Below are 15,704 nucleotides of genomic sequence, written 5' to 3'. Positions count from 1 at the left end.
AGCAAATTATGTCTTTTCTTACTGGTTCCATGTGTTTTCATTGATACTATAGCATATCTTTTAAATCGTTTAAATTATCGTTTTCATCAGTTTGTGAAAAGTCTGCTGTCTGTCATCAACAGGATATCGCAAGCTAAAATTCTTTCTTTCTTTCTTTCTTTCTTTCTTTCTTTCCCTCCCTCCCTCCCTCCCTCCCTCCCTCCCTCCCTCTTTCTTTCTTTCTTTCTTTCTTTCTTTCTTTCCTTCTTTCCTTCTTCCCTCCCTCCCTCCCTCCCTCCCTTTCTTTCTTTCTTTCTTTCTTTCTTTCTTTCTTTCTTTCTTGTTTTTTCTACGCAAATGATCATCTCTAGAAAAACTAGTCTGTTAGCCATTCATGGCATTTAATTCCTGGGCACTTTCTGTTGGACTATATTGAAACATATAAGATATCTTATTCCTCTAAAATGTGATACCTCTTCCATGCATGTACAGTCCAAAAGGGAAGTTGGCATAAGGCCTGTGCTAATCATCGTCATCATCATCACCTTGGAACTTGCCTCTTAAATTTGCCGTGGGGTGACATCGTGCTTTTCCCCAGATCCAAAGTGGAGATTTGTCTCAGTTTCTGAATCTTCAGATATCGTCCCCGTGCTACAACAAATATCTATAACTTTTTCTTCTTTTTTGGGATAATTGGATGACGTTTGTAAGCATAGCAGCCTTTTTTCAGGATATAGCCCACCAAATAGAATAGATAGATAACCCTCTCTTATACGTTGCTGGCATGCAGCACCTTCAGCAGTTATGTGGTGCTGCTCTGCCCTCCTGGTACCATGCAGTCAGGGAGAAAATACTGGCGGAGCTTGATTTAGGTTGTGGGGACTCAGTGGAGCGCCACACAGTGGAGGCTGGTGGCTCTGATGTCAGTGGGGCAGTGAATATGCTCCAGGTTTCAGTCAGAACCAGTCAGAATTCTTCCACACCTTGGATAGCTCCTTTAGAGTTCTGATCGGTCCTGACTGAAACCCGTAGTGGCTTCACAACCCCACTGACATCAGAGCCACCAGCCTCCAGTGGCTCCACATACCTGATTGGGTAATTGGTGTCAGCTACCCACTGAACAGGCTGATTGGTGTCAGCTACCCACTGAATAGGCTGAACAGGGAGCAATCTGATTCCATCTCCCAGTTAGTGGGTGTTCTTAAGCCATTCATCAAAGGCCTGAGTTGTTGCTAGTGATGCTGCTGCCGCCACTACTGCCAGGCAGACACAAAACAAAAGGCAGTGAAAACACTGGAACAATTTCCGATAAGTTTCTTCTATGTCCCACTCAAAAGCACTGTGATTGGAAGGAAGGAGGAGAGCCTGGCAAAGCCATTCCCTGGTTGGAAGCTAGAGCTGTTAGTCACCGAATTATACTTCCCTCGTCTCCCTCACCCCGCCTCTCTGTCTAGCATTTTCTATTTACTGAAAGCTTGGAGGTGATTAAAAAATGTATCAAATTGGCTAGAAAAAGTAAAACACCACCACCAACAACAACAAAACACTTCCAAATTGCTGAGATGCTTCTGAATCCTTGGGACCAGCTTCAGACCTCTTTGGACACAAGTTACTTCAGATTCAGAAGTGGTCTGCCAAAGAGGGGCTTTTTGCTTTGGATTAGTGCTGTGCTGAAAATTTCTCTCAGTTTTTTTTTTTTTTACCATTCTCATTCAATTTGATGGAAGAGAAATTGCTTTCGAAAAGCAATTCAGTGGTGAAGAAATTTTGGAGACATTCTCATGGGTTGGGTTTCTTGGGCTTACCTTACTTAGGAGGTGGCCGAGGAGAGAATGAAAATGTCCTGTTTTTCATTGTACAATCATCTCTTCGGCAACCTGTAGCTACCTCAGCTTCCTACACTTCAATTAAAGCCCAGTTTATGGCAACATGAATTAATTCCTCCCATGGGACATTTTCAGATCAGGACGTGCAGGCAGCCTGGGGGGGGGGGGTAGCTGTGATTAGGTAAGCTCAAAAACACCACAAAAATAAATTATAAAACATCCTCAGTGAGGCAGAACAATGGAAGCCTCTTTCACGGGGTGGGGGTGGGGGAGTAAAATTCAGGAAATTGGAGGACAGATTTTGGCAGAGCACTAACTCCACCTCACCCCTGGAGCCGGACACAGCACTGCCCCCACCTGCATTGTGGTGGATGCAAACTGGGGGCCAGCCTGCCAAGACAGGTGATGCTGTTGCAGCACGGAAACCTCCAAAACCCTTACCAAAAAAGAAAGAAGCTGTGCTACAAGCCTTGCCAATGGGGAGCACTACCTGGGAGAAACTGTTGAGAATTTCTCCTCCCCCTGGAGAAATTCAGTGACGTCTCCCAAATTTCTCTGCCTACACTTAAGGTGGAGAATTTCAAGACACCATTTATGCGCAGCTCTACCTTGGATTCATGCCCCATCTGCACACTCCTAATCGGCATGCCTGTAGTAGGAATATAATGAAACCTGTAATATGAAATCCATTAAGAAGAAAAGGTATTGATCAAGGTTGTGTCTATTGAAAAGGGTTTAGTTATGTTCATACGCAAGAAGCGTCTCCTTCTATTATGTCTAGCCTCTTTCACCTTGTAAGGTTTTTTGTTTCTGAACCTACCCTAGCTGGTGATTAAAATATGGATAAAATCTATCATTGTGAAAACAAAACAAAACAAGTAGCATACTGTTAATCTGTATTACTTCACACACACACACACACACACGTGTGTGTGTGTGTGTGTGTGTGTGTGTATGTGTATGTGTGATTACTAGCAACGCGTATTTCATCATGTTACCATTTGGCAAAATACTGCATCACACCTCTTAGGCATTTCCAAAGAGATTACCTGTATCCTTGAATGCAGACAGCAGAAAAATCCTACCCGCTTAATCTGTTTGCATTGGGTTTCCATTCAGTTTCGAATGTCACTATAACAATTACTTTGTTGTCAGAAGAGGACCTGTGAATGCAATGCTAATTAACGCTATGGGAAATTAAGGTGAGGCTGATTATACCTTGGCAAGAGGAAGGTTGGTTTTTTTTTAGCCTTCATAGTCATGTACTTTACAGGATCAGAGGTGGTGCTGCAATTTTAGGATTTCGGCTTTATAGCACTTCTCTAATTTCATGGGCCTCACAATGGCACTGCCCATGCATTGTTCCCTGCAGAAGAGCTCTCCGCAGGTGTGTGTTCTGTCTCTATTGAATAGCCAGGCTTATGCACATCAAAGCCAAACTGAAGCTATTGGTTCTGTCTTCCCTGTTCTTTTGTTTGCTACTTTCACATAGCGACAACCATGGAAGTTGCTTTAGAGCTTAGCTTCTGCTCTCTCGCCCTGTAGAATTATGCAAAAGGGATATCATGCAGTTCAGTCAAAGGGAGTGTTTGAAAAATGTGTCTCGTAGACATTGCTTCAAATCCCAGCTTCGCCAGGGTGGTTAATCATGACTGGGGGAACTTCCTGGATTCACACTGGGAGATGCAGCACATAAACACTTCATGCGTAGAACATCCTCCATGGTCACAGGTCAAGCGAACAATATACCTTTTGTATGAATTGGGTGCATGGCAGTGTTTTGCAATGGAAAAAAGCTGCCTAACCGATGAGCATAAGAACATAAGAAGAGCCATGCTGGATCAGACCAAGGGTCCATCTAGTCCAGCATTCTGTTCACACAGAATGGCCAACAAGCTGCCCTTGGGAAACCCACAAGCAGGACATGAGTGCAACAGAACCCTCCTGCCCACGTTCCCCAGCAACTGATATACATAGGCATACTGCCTCTGATACTGGAGGGAGCATATAGCCATCAGGACTAGTAGCCATTGATAGCCTTCTCCTCCATGAATTTTGCTAACCCCCCTTTAAAGCCATCCAACTTGGTGGTAGTGAATTCCATAGTTTGACTATGCACTGTGTGAAGAAGTACTTCCTTTTATCTGCCCTGAATCTCCCACCAATCAGCTTCAGGGGATTACCCTGGGTTCTGTTATTATGAGAGAGGGAGAAAAAAATGTCTCCCTATCTACATTCTCACCATGCATAACTTTATACACCTCTGCCATGTCCCTGCTTCCTCTCCTTTTCTCCAGGCTAAACAATCCCAGTTGTTGTAACCTTCTCTCCTAGGGGAGTTTCTTCAGCCCCTTGATCATTTTAGATACTGTGAAACTACCATCTTTGGATATTTTCGGAGAAGGTGTGTGCATGTGAGAGAGAGTGAGTGAAAGAAAGATAGAAAGAAAGAAAGGGGGAGAGAGAGAGAGAGAGAGAGAGAGAGAGAAGCTGGCATATGTGGGAGATGTATTAGAGCAGGGGTTTGAGCTAAATGCCCAGTGGGAAGCATTGCACATACTGTACAAGAATGGCAAACCATGGCTACACTCACCATTGCATGAGCTGACCCACTGCATTGTCTGGTTGATCATGTGCAAATATCAACTCAAGTGGATCTCAGTACAGCTTCCCACCATGCCAAAAGGGTCTTCCACAGACACAAAGCCAGTCCATATTTAAATATTTTGTAATGCTTCTGAAAGAGGCTTGGGCTCTTTAGATATGTGGAGGAAATTGCACAACTGGAAGGAAGCCATCAAAAATAAGAAATGCATGAGATTCTTGTATTAGTGTAGAACTGGAAAAAAATGTTAAGCCTCAAAGAGCTGCCACTTAAAAAGGCAACCTCATGTTGTGATCTCCACCTCTGTTACATTCTCTTTGTCTCCTACCTCACTGTACTGTGACCCCCAACCACCAATGATGTGGAGAGGGGATGGGGGAAACACATTGTGTAAAGGCATCAGGATGTGGGGTAATTTTTTTTAGATTACGTGTTACCAAGGGGGAGAACTCCACATGGGACTACTGTGTTTGGTGGTCACCCTATGTTTCTTATAATGTTTCTGTTCAAAAGTGAGGGCACACAATCAATTTTAAATGCAAATGTAACACCTTTGGCCCAAATTCTCATTTTATGTACAATCGCCTTCCTTTCTTTTTCACATTAATAAAAAAAGTAGGACAGAAGCTCAACTGACTTTAAGCCTTGTGTATGAAAATGTCCCAAAGTGGCCGTTATGCTTGATCTTGGTGGGTATCCTGAGACAGAGACAAGGATGCAATTGCTTAGATGCTACTGGGCTTGAAATAATTGTAAATGGACATTAGAAAAAGGTACAGTGGTCATCCTGAGTTCCTAATATCATGCTCTGTGCATACTTCATTTCCCATTTCAGTGGGACTGTTGTCCAGAGGAAAAAAGGCAAACTAACTAATGAATCTTGTGATAAAAAAGAGAGGATTTTAATAGATTCCAGAGGAGGGAATGGAGACTTAATTTGACTTTCTTTCATATCCATTTGTCTCCTGTCTTCTTTCTAGCCTATTGCAGTGGCTCTTGACAAACGTTTTCCCTGCTAAATTTCTGGCTAGTATTGAGTCTGGTGCAGATTTCTCTGAGAAACTCCAATTTTAACTATGCCTTTTCTCAAGGGGCAAAGGAGAAGAGACAAGATAAATTTCAGGAATGAGTGTATTGAAGTTTTGCTAGGAATTATTTCTCATTGAATTATGGGCTTTGACGGGGTGAAAAGCATTCCCATATTAACATTTGATGGTTTTTGAAGACACACTGAAGTTGGTTAGCTGTGGGGAGTGTATGTGTTATTAAAAATCTTTATTAAAACAAAAAAAACAAAAAAATTATCTCAATCAACTGAATGTGAAAGCTAAACAAAAATAACTAACAATTGTACATATATGTGTATCTATAATAGGCATGTCAGGATCGCCCTAGCTGCCTCTTACAGTCCCCTCCAATAGCCAACTCAAGACACAGATGAAAAAGGATTCTTTCCAAGGCTTTATTCCTTTTACAACTTAATGACTCTTTCAGATGCTAATCACCAGCGACTAAGCAAGGAACTGCACTGGGGTAGTTAGCAGAGTAGCCTAAGCTCCAGGTAAGGCAGTTGGTCCCCGTTTGAAGGAGAAGGGCGGGAAGACGCTGAACTTGTGAGCTATGGAGAGGTCTACCTCTTCCCCTGGGTCCTCGGGATGCAACCGTTGTTTTAGCGCCAAGCAAGCAGAGCGCCTCCTCTTGGCGCCCTCCATCTGGTGCTGCCCCCTGCATCTGCGCCGAGCGTCCAGCAAAATCCCCTCCCCCGCTCTCTCACTGCCAGGGTCACTATCTCTCTTAGGAATGCAGGCAGGAGGAATCTCTCCCTGCCGCTGTGCCTGTGAGAGATGAGCGAGCTCCTCTCCCACGGGTGGTTGCTCTTCCTCAGAATCAGAACTGCTTTGGGGCTCTATGGGCTCCGTTTCCACCCTGACAAGGCGTGATAGTCCAACAATACAATATACACATGATAATGCATTAGGAGACAATAATATAAAAAACTGGATGTGTTTTGACCTAAGTGGAAGAATTAAACAATGCATGTCCATAGCTTATACAGGTAACATATTTAAGGAACAATATTGAAAAATAATAATGCATAAACACGTATATGCATGCACATGCATGCACACACACACAGCAGTGACAAAGCTTGAAAAGCATGTTAACATTTTTACTCACACATCGTGTAAACTTATCGCAGCTCCATTTCTGGGTAACATATATCTTTTTTCATTGGACATTTTGATTGAATAATATCGGTACATTTACTTTAGAGAGTTTTTTTGTTTTGCTTACAATGCTTTTTGTGGGTGGGGCTGTTTATTGTTTGGACATGATTACAATGTCTATTTTTACCTTGTATTTTTAAAAATTCATTTAAATGTTTGTATTGGTTTCCTTAACTTTTTTCTTTACTGTGTTAGGTTTCTTTAGTTAAGGTAATCTCTTATGCATATTTTTGATCTTAAAATGCCAGTGTCTCTGAACATTTGACCAAAAAGGCTGGAGTGTTGAGAAAAAGAGAAAAACAAAGACTGACATTTTGCTACATCCATGGGGGGTTGGGGGAGTCCCTGTTGGATAACAAGTGTCCCAGACATCCCAGAGTTGCTGGGTTTGATTATTTTTTGGTCCCCTCTTCCCCTTTAATTAGGGATCTCATGTATGCCACTCTGAGCACTTTGGAGGAAGGGTATTTTTTTTTAATGTAAGAAAGCCTCACAAATGTCTAATCTAGTTATGTTAAGCAGGCATCATGGAATAGCACATCTGGGGCTTCCCATGCTGCTTGGATAACATGGAAAACTCCAAGCCATGTGGATGTAATGGCCCCAGACCTGTAACCAAGTCACCTGTAGTTTTAGAGGGGCCTAGAGATCCATAATGCTTTGCTTTGGTTCATTATGAAGTGCAATTTCCTTGCTAGTGGGCCTCTTGGCTTGTGAGATGAGTCAAAGGTCAATAGCGCGGCCTCAGCACATTCCATGCTAACGACGGGTAGTATCTTATCAGGGCCTACGACGTGCCTGAGAAGTGAGGCTCTGTTTAGGCTCTGTTTATGCCAAGTTGCAGGTGTCTGTGCTGAGAAAGTTCGGATTGTTTTCCTTCTGAACAAGCACTGTTAGCCTATGCTGGGAAAGTTGCAGATGAACATCAATTAACACCTGCTTCTGCCATGCTGCCTCACTGCTAACATGTATGGTATAAGACCCATTGTACCCCTCGGCTCTGTGTTCAGAGAAGCTGTCTGATCCAACCATTGGGTATGCCTGTGTGCTGTAAGTACTCATTAAAGTCTCCTTGTAAGCACCCACGGCTGGGGCATACAGTGGGGTACAAGTGGGGCACTGGTGGTGTGGGCAGGAGATACAGTGTGGCTCCACCCCATGGCCTGAAGCCCTTCCTGTGACTCTGCTGGTGTGGGAGGGAACTGTACTAAACTAGCTGCCCCACCTCCAGGGTAATGTAAGGAGGACTCAAGATTGATTACTATAAACTTGCCGGCTGCTTATTGTCAAGTCCACCAGCCCTCAAGCTTTCCAGTGTGCACTAGAGGTTTCTGATGAGGATAAGGCACAGGCTTTTTCCTCAGGGGTAGGACAGTCAGTGCCTTTTTCAGTCCCTGCCATCATCCTCTGGCTCAGAGAATGAGTACCCAGTAGAATCTCTATGTTCCCATCCTTGCAGAAATCTCAGGTTACAAAATCATGTGAGGGCCCTTTAACAATCCAGGAAACTCCTCCAGGAGGGGTGGAGCTGACCACACTACAGGCCTTGTCAGCCTACATAAAACTTGATTTGGGTTTACGTCCCTGCTGAGATATCATCCTGGTTTTCTTCCAGTAGGAGAGAGTTCTAGCAGGCAAGACCCACTTGGAGCTATCCAAGGTCCTTCTTCTTTTCTTGTCTTGATCTTGTCAGCCTCAAGGGACCATAGAAGGGCACTTATTTCCTTCATGCCTCCCCTCCTGGAGACAGAATCAAGTGAAGCTCACATGTGCGAATCAGCTGTGTGGCATAGCAAAACCATCAAAAAAAGAAAGTACAATAAATGAGGGGCGTGTGAGAGAAAAACAACGTACAGCAAGCTAAATGTCATTATTGCAAATGGAAATAGTAGACAATTTTGCTAAGGCAAAAAGTCACAAACCAGTTTGTCAGCTGCTGAATGATTAATTACAAAGTAGGAAACAGGAAAATCAAAAATTAAATAAAGTGCTCAAAACTTTAAACTCAAAACTCAAAAGTGAAAGTAGAACAGATGTGCAGAGAATTTTCAAAAAAATGTTGAAGGGAGTTAGGGATGTACGAAAGTCACTTACTTGATCCCGAAGCTTGATTCGTGGTGGGGGGGGGAGGCGCCCCGTCCCTCCCTGCTGAAATTCTGGCCGGGGGGGAGGCGCCCGATCCCTCCCCGCTGAAATTCTGGCCAGGGGGGAGGCGCCCCGTCCCTCCGGCCGCGAAACCTCCTCTCCTGCCGGGACGCAAATGGTGGCGGCCGTAGCTGCTGCCGTTTGCATCCCTGCAGTCAGCCGTGATAGGCTACGTAAATGTTTACGTAGCCTAACACGGCTGACTTTGAAAAAAAAAAAAAAGCGCATACGCAAATGGCGGCGCCCATGGGCGCCGCCATTTGCGTTCCCCTTATTTTTGCCTTAGTCTATGTAAATGTTTACGTAGACTACACGTGCCAAAATAAGGAATGCAAATGGCGGGACTGGCTGCAGCCGGACTTCTGGCCGCTGCTGGGCTGCTGCGGCCGCAAATGGCGGCCGTCGAAGCAGCCACCATTTGCGTCCTTGCATTAGGCCATGATAGACTATGTGAATACTTATGTAGCCTATCACAGCACAGAGCAGGGGCGCAAATGGCATAGCGGCTGCCATTTGCACCCCTGTTCTTTGCCGTGATAGGCTATGTAAGTATTTACGTAGACTATCATGGCCTAATGCAGGCACGCAAATGGCGGCTGCTTCGACGGCCACCATTTGTGGCCGCAGCAGCCCGGCAGCAGCTGGAAGTTGAGCCGGAGCTGCCACCACATCCGCCGCTGCATCCGCCGCTGCATCTGCTGCTGCATCCGCTGCATCTGCCACCAGGTAGATCTGTCCCGGGGGGAGAATTCGGGGGGTGGCGGAGGGGAGGCCGTTCCTCCACAGACCCCGGGAGTCCGTGGCCAATTTCTCCAACATCCCTAAGTCTGAATTCCTTCATGATAGATGACGTTGTCACCAATCCACTGCGTACAAGCCGCTTCCCTCTTGAAATGCTGCATTTTCTGAAACTCCTTTTATGCCAACTTTTTTTTTTTACTGAAAGCAGCTCCCTGGCGATTTTACCACAGTGTGCCATGACATCCCCCCACCCCATTAAATCCTGGGCGTGCCTCTGGGACCTGGCAGTGACATGGTCAAGGGGGTTAGACTCCCATTCCCTCTAGTTTCCACAATAGTAGTAGTTTTTCCCATTGAGAAAATCCCTAGGAGTGCAGCAGCAACCCCTCACATTACTGCAGTAGTGGGGACACTCATTCAAATTAGCTAGCCTTCTTTTAATCTTTAACGTATTCCCTGCTTCTATGCATGTTTACTCAGAAGTAAGAAATAAATCTTGCTCACCTGCAGTGAAACGGTTAAAGGCTAACTTCAGTAACTCTCCCTAAAGCACTCTTTCGCTTCTCTGATGCACTCTTAAATCGCTATTGCAATGTTGTGCTTCTTTGATGTTCTGTAGTTTCTCCATGTAAAGTCGTTTCTCTGTTATTATGTAAAGTCCCTTCTCCGCTTTATCGCAGTAACAATCTTTTGGGTTTACAGGAGCTTCTCATTGTGAGCAAGGAGAAGGGGGGGGTGTTGGAAGCAATAATTCCGGGGAAGAGTGCTGGAATGGGGCAAAATAGAGGGGCTGAGCTGCTCGGGGGGGGGGGCATTCAGATGCTGCACTCGAGAATTGGAGATTTTGTGTGCACAAAATGTGTGCACATGGGAAAAAGTGGGGAGGGAGCAATACGTCTGTGGTACATTGCTGGAATGGGGCAAAATTGGGATGGGGGGACCTCTCAGGGGGAGCCTTCAGATTTTGGCTTCTTTAGGGAAATTTTCACACATGGGGAAAATTGGTTGCTGTCCATTCATAATAATGGAGTGGCAGGGGGGAGCCTGGACAAGGAGGGAAAACAAGACTCTCTCATTGGTTGAGCAGGCCTTGCCTGGTTGACGAGGTTCAGTTCAACTCCCCCCACTGCATGCGGAAGTATGTTCCTTTCAAGCACTGCGTGACCCCCAAAAACTGGATTTTAAAGGTATGCTACACTCGTCTTATCTTGCGTCATGTGTCCCTGATGGGCCAAAGCCAATTCCATGAAAATCTAGGTAATACTCCAATGCGCTTCTCATTCCATTGTCATGAAGACTGACTGCCCCCCCCCCCAGTTGGTTCCTCCTTGCCTTGAAATGTTGACCTTGCTAGGCAAGTAGTTCTACCTCTCTTCCTCTATCTTTGTATTCAGGTTCAAAGCAATTTACATCTATTTCCAATAATCCTGTAAGGTAGGCCTGTATAATCATCGCCATAAACCTAGCACCATCCTGTTGTAGCACCATCTAGTTTGGCCACTCCTGCCAAACTAGAGCCCCAAACTGTTGCCCTGGAGATGAAGGCTCGAACACCACTGGAGGAAAACTCAGGATGAATCTGATCAAACACAGACTAGAATCCAAATAGAGGCCTACTCTGTGGCAGTGAAGGCAGCAAGCCTTCATTGCTTGCTTGGAAATGCAAGCAATGAAGTAACCTTGGCAATGGCATGTCCAGTTGGTTTGGATTCTTTTCTCTGCCACTGTCACATCTGCACAGAATAGATGGGCAATGCTTTTCTGGACTGTGTGAGGCGTTCGTTGCCAGGCTGCTGAAGAGAGGGAGCTGGGACAGTTGGAGACTCACTGTGAGCAATTTGCCTCATTCTTTGCAGATGAAGTCACTCAGATTTGCCTTAATTTGGACTCCAACATTGGGGCAGGTTAGGTAGACGTAACCTTGGCAATGGCATGTCCAGTTGGTTTGGATTCTTTTCAGCTTGTGGATCTTGATGAGATGAACAGGGTGTCTGGAGAGGTGTGGGCTGCCACCTCTCCGCTTGACCCCTGCCCTTCCTGGCTAATTAAATCAGCCAGAATGGGACTGGTCACATGGCCAAGGGAAGTGATTAATGCCTCCTTGCAGGAGGGACATGTTCCTTCTTGCTTGAAGGAGGCCATAATAAGACCTTTAGTAAAGAAATCTTCCCTTCACCCAGCAGATTTGGGCAGCCATAGACCAGCCTCAAATATTCCGTTCCCCATTTCAATAAAGTCAGACTTTTTGTTTAAAATGAGTAGGGCCCAATATGATGAAAGCTTGATGTGTTTTAAAGCACTTTAGTTCAGTTTAGTTGCAAGGTGAAGTGCCACACAAAACAATTTTTTTTTTAAAAAAAATTGTATGACCCCTTGCTTGGTTTCAGAAAGGTAGTATAGAAATATCTTAAAGAAATAAATAAGGAAAGGACGGAAGAATCAAAGTATTGAATTAAGGGGACTTATGACTAATGGAGTTCTATAAGAAGTTATTACTTGCAGAGAATGACTGCTGGGTATCTGGGGTCATGTGTTCCAGATGCCACTGAACACGCTCCTACAGGAAGCTGTTAAGTGGGAACCAAATGGTGTGAAATAATGAAGGCGTACAAGGGAAATGCTGGAAGAACTCTTGAAAGTAGCTCTTCCTCAGACAAATGGAACGATCAGTTTTGACACTACAGAGCAGATGGTAATGGCAGCAGCAAATGTCATGGAGGAATTAAGGGTCTACTTTCTGCCCTACATATTCATGTTGGCATGGGAAAGAACTAGGAGAATAGAATCTGGGTGGGATTAGGGGGCATTTGCAACCCATTTGTATTATATTGAAAACAAATAGGAAATGTTTGTTTTTATATTCATGTTAAGTTGCTTTATATTTTATTTATTTATTTATTTATTTCATTTCTATACCGCCCAATAGCCGAAGCTCTCTGGGCGGTTCACAAAAACTAAAACCAAACAACACACAATAAAACAATTTAAAATATATAGAACATTAAAACCACAATATAACAATACAACCACAATAAAACCTAGCAGCAGTACAGGAGTTTAAAATACAGATTTAAAACAGCAAAGATAAAAATTTAGAAAGCTAAAATGCCTGGGAAAATAAAAAGGTCTTCACCTGGCGCCGAAAGGAGTACAATGTAGGCGCCAGGCGAACCTCACTAGGGAGCTCATTCCAGAGCCGGGGTGCCACAACAGAAAAAGCCCTCCTCCTAGTAGCCACCCGCCTCACTTCCTTTGGCAGGGGCTCACGGAGAAGGGCCGCTGATGATGATCTTAAGGTCCGGGCAGGCACATATGGGAGGAGGCGATCCTTCAGGTAACCTGGCCCCAAGCCGTTAAGGGCTTTGAATGTTAACACCAGCACTTTGAATCGGGCCCGGAAATGGACTGGCAGCCAGTGCAGCTGGAAAAGTACTGGTGTAATATGAGCTCGCAGGCCAGTCCCTGTTAACAATCTTGCTGCCCTATTTTGGACCAGCTGAAGTTTCCGGACCGTTTTCAAAGGCAGCCCCACGTATAACGCATTGCAGTAATCCAGACGAGAAGTTATCAGAGCATGGATAACTGTAGCTAGGCTATCTCTGTCCAGATAAGGGCATAGTTGGTATACCAGCCTAAGCTGATAAAAAGTGCTCCGTGCCACTGAGTTCACCTGTGCCTCAAGTGACAGTTCTGGATCCAAGAGCACCCCCAAACTACGAACCTGATCCTTTAGTGGGAGTGCAACCCCCTCCAGAACAGGTTGAATATTGCAGGTTATATTGCATTGGAAACATTCCTAGGACCCTGTGTGCAGTTCACAGAAAGGTCAAAGGAAGGAGAAAGAGGGAGAGTAAGAGGGAGAGCGTGCAATAAAAAAACCTGACAAACTGGAAAACTCTATAGCCTGTATAAGTCACAGAAAAGTTATCGGATGTAAATGAGAGTGCAGGAGTAGTTTAGATCAGGGGTGGGCTGAACCTAGATTAGAATCTGCTAATAGATTGCTAGGTGGTTTGCAATAGATCTCCAAGCATTTCTGACTTCAGTGAGAGTGAGGGGACAGAAAGAGAAGGAGATGGAACAACAACAACCACCCTCTGCCATGGCTGGCATTGTGGCAGTTGCTTATCTGTCAGCCTCAGTGTTCCTCCTCTGTAAAATAGGAGTACTAATTAGTTGCTTTTGACCAGCCTTTGTTCAGCTTTGCTGGCCAGTTTTAGAGTGATATGTTAAAATCTCTCATCTATATTAACTCATATGTAGCTTTCTATATATTCCAGTATAGGGCTGTGCATGGACCCCCTGCTTTGCTTTGGATGCCACTTCAGACCTTCTAATGCAGCCCCGCTTTGCTTTGAACTGATTCAGACACCATCCAATTCGACTCGGATCTGAATCTGAAGCGACATTCAGACATCCGAATAACTAATTTTTGGTGTCTTCCATTGACTTGCATGGGAAAATGCAAAGGCCCATAACTTTTTCAGTTTTCTGATGCATACATGAAATTTGGGGAACTCTTGGCCCCCGCTGGAGGGGTGTCCATCTGCCAAATTTCAGGCAATTTGGAACAGTAGTTTTTGTGCAAGGTGCAGATGAAATTTCATCTTCTCAATCATCCCAGAGTGCTAGGGGTGGACGGAAGTCACTTACCTTTTCTCGCGGCTTGTTCGCGGTGGGGGGGAGCGCTTCGCTGCTCCCCCCGTGAAGTTCAGAACGGGGGGGGAGGCTTCCCGCCTCGCCCGGCCTAAATTCAGGCCGGGGGGGGAGGCTTCCCGCCTCGCCCGGCCGAAATTCAGGCCGGGGAGGAGGCTTCCCGCCTCGCCCGGCCGCGAACACGAAAGTAAAAAAAAACAAAAAACAACGTACCCTGATAGGCTACGTGACGATTCATGTAGCCTATCACGGCTACGTGACGATTCACGTAGCCTATCACGGCTAGATCTGGAAAGTCAGCCGTGATAGGCTACGTTAATCGTCACGTAGCCTATCACGGGTGACTTTAAAAAAAAAAGCGCGTACGCGAATGGCGGCCCCCATAGGGAGCCGCCATTCGCGTTCCTTATTTAGTTGCTGTAGTCTACGTCAATGTTTACGTAGACTACGGCGAAAATAAGGGCAACGCAAATAGCGTTGCCCTTATTTTCGCCGTAGTCTACGTAAACATTGACATAGACTACAGTGACCAAATAAGGAAGGGGAATGGCGGCGCCCTATGGGGGCCGCCATTATCCGTACACACTTTTTTTTTTTTTAAGTCACCCGTGATAGGCTACGTGACGATTCACGTAACCTATCACAGCTGACTTTGCAAATCTAGCCGTGATAGGCTACGTGAATCGTCACGTAGCCTATCAAGGGACTTTTTTTTTTTTCTTTCATTGCAATGGCGGGGGCGGCAGCCGGTTGAAAGACCGGCTGCCGCTCCCGCCCCGCTCGAACACCGGACGAACCGCCAGCCGGACCTGCCGCCGGGAGGGACATTCAGGGAAGGTAAGTCCCGTCCCAGGGGGGGGTGGGGGGGGTACAGAGGATTTCTCCCCGAAACTTGTTCGGGGGGCCGAACACGTTGGCGCTTGGCCCCCCGAAGTTTCGGGGAGAAATTCTCCGCCATCCCTACAGAGTGCAGGACACGGAATAATGGGCTCAAGTTACAGGTAGGGATGTCAGAGAATTCCGCCATGGATCTCGGTGAGGCTGAATGCCAGTGCATTCGGCCCCCTGAACTCCTTGGCGGAACGGCCTGCCCCCCCCCGCCCCCCTGCGGATCCCCCCCAGGACGAGACTTACCTGGGGCAGATGTTCCAGACAGTGGCGGCTCCAGCGGTGGCTTTGGAGGCGGTGGCTGCTGGTCTTCCAACCGGCTGCCGCCGCCGCCATTTGCAGTCTGGCCCCCCCCCATTCGTGGTAGGCTACATAAAGACTTACGTAGCCTATCACGTCTGGGTTAAAAAACAAAAACAAAAACGCGTACGCAAATGGTGGCGGCTACGGCTGCCGCCATTTGCGTTCCTTATTTTTGGCCATCTTAGTCTATGTAAATATTTACGTAGAGTAAGACGGCGAAAATAAGGGGGAACGCAAATAGCGTCCGCTACGCTATTTGCATTCCCCTTTCTTGTCTTAGTCTTAGTCTACGTAAATATTTACGTAGACTAAGACGGCCAAAAATAAGGAACG

General features: G+C 45.8%; 1 protein-coding gene across 1 annotated transcript in view; it reads left to right on the top strand.

Annotated features, from left to right (window-relative positions):
* PDE4D (phosphodiesterase 4D) overlaps positions 1–15,704 on the top strand; it is a 1,044,072-nt gene that overhangs the window by 131,511 nt on the left and 896,857 nt on the right. The gene's annotated exons all lie outside the window — the stretch shown is intronic.

Source organism: Heloderma suspectum, chromosome 2 (assembly GCF_057233095.1).
Source record: "Heloderma suspectum isolate Gila_16-S chromosome 2, 16-S_ref, whole genome shotgun sequence".
Classification (NCBI taxonomy): Eukaryota; Metazoa; Chordata; class Lepidosauria; order Squamata; family Helodermatidae; genus Heloderma; species Heloderma suspectum.
Note: the sequence above shows the minus strand (reverse complement) of the source record. Positions and strands in the feature narration are given on the sequence as shown.